Source organism: Triticum dicoccoides, chromosome 7B (assembly GCF_002162155.2).
Source record: "Triticum dicoccoides isolate Atlit2015 ecotype Zavitan chromosome 7B, WEW_v2.0, whole genome shotgun sequence".
NCBI classification, from domain to species: domain Eukaryota; kingdom Viridiplantae; phylum Streptophyta; class Magnoliopsida; order Poales; family Poaceae; genus Triticum; species Triticum dicoccoides.
This window is the reverse complement of record NC_041393.1, coordinates 238,067,142-238,068,369: the sequence shown is the minus strand read 5'-3', so window position 1 is coordinate 238,068,369 and position 1,228 is coordinate 238,067,142. Positions and strand designations below refer to the sequence as shown.

At 53.7% G+C, this 1,228-nt stretch overlaps 1 protein-coding gene across 3 annotated transcripts in view; it reads right to left on the bottom strand.

The window, feature by feature from the left end:
- LOC119338106 overlaps positions 1–303 on the bottom strand; it is a 3,746-nt gene extending 3,443 nt beyond the window's left edge. Inside the window, exon 1 of one of the 3 annotated variants that reach the window (XM_037610403.1) lies at positions 196–303. The gene's annotated coding sequence lies outside the window, so the exon portion shown is untranslated. The remainder of the gene's footprint in view (positions 1–195) is intronic. The other 2 variants (XM_037610405.1, XM_037610406.1) reach the window with 2 other exon arrangements.
- Between the last annotated feature and the right edge of the window lie 925 nt (positions 304–1,228).

The window sequence follows — 1,228 nt, the reverse complement described above, 5'->3', positions numbered from 1 at the left end:
CGTGGCAGGATATGGGCGAGATGGAAGGCCTACGCCGGCCAGAGAGATCCGACTGCCGAGGGAGCTTGAAGGCGGCGCGGCGGCCGTCCAGGTGGATGGAGAGGAGGAACGCTGCAGGAGGAGGGAAAGGGGCGGCTGCCGACGGGTGAGCCGCCGCCGGAGAGAGGAGGAGGGCCGGGGAGTCGGGATGCATACCTGCGCCACCGGCCGCCGCCGCCTCCTGAAGCTTTTGGTCGCGCTTGGGACGGAGCCACGTCTCCAATCGTTTTCTTTTGCGAGCTGGCCAATCTTCACCGAGATACAATATAACTCTCAATTTCGTGAAATTATAAACATTCTTTTAAACTTGCGAACATTTTTTTAATTTGTAAACACTTCTACAAATTTTTGAACATTTTTTAAAATCAAGAATATTTTTTTAATTCATTAACATTTTAAACTATTGGCAAACATTTTCGTTATGATGGACATGCTCACAACCACACGCGGTCTTTCCATCGATCCCAACCTAGCGCGGTCCCTGAGCCTACTTGCCCCGCTCCAGCGCCTCTGCTAGTTTCCTTCCCCACCTCTTCTCATTTCTTCCTCGTCCTTTCCGTTGACCTCACTGGCTCCTGCGGCTCTGCCTCCCTACCGCCGGGGTGCCTAAAGCGAGCAAGCACGCCCGCCGTTGCGGACGTCCTCAACAACCTCTGCTTCGCCATGGCAAAGCGACTTCGCACACCGACGACCACCTTCATGTCGCCCATCTTACCTCCATGCTCCTATGCGAGCGTGCACCCGACGCCGGCCCATCCACACATGCCTCAACCGTCTCCAGCGTGCTGGCTGTTCCTGCCCCAAGGCTCTCTCCGACGAGCTCAGCGTCACCTGCCTCTGCGCGACCTCTCCATGACACGTGTTCTGCCGCCACGCTTCGCGTCGGGCCCAATCTGTCCGCGTGTTCCGGCACCTCGCATGCACGCCCTACAGCCGCCGCCGGCCGCTCGTCTCGTGCCTAATGCCACACAGCTCGTGTTAAAAAGTCGGGAGAGAAGAAAGAAAAACGAACCGGTATGCAAGACGAAAGGTTTTTAACTTAAAACAATATTGCGGGGTAATTATCCAGAACTGCATGGTCTTTTCTATAAAAATGCTGACAATGAACGGGCAGAAGCAATCGATACTTTATTAGTAGGTATAGATATAAATATAGATATAGATAGCAAATATGCCCGTGTGTTACAAC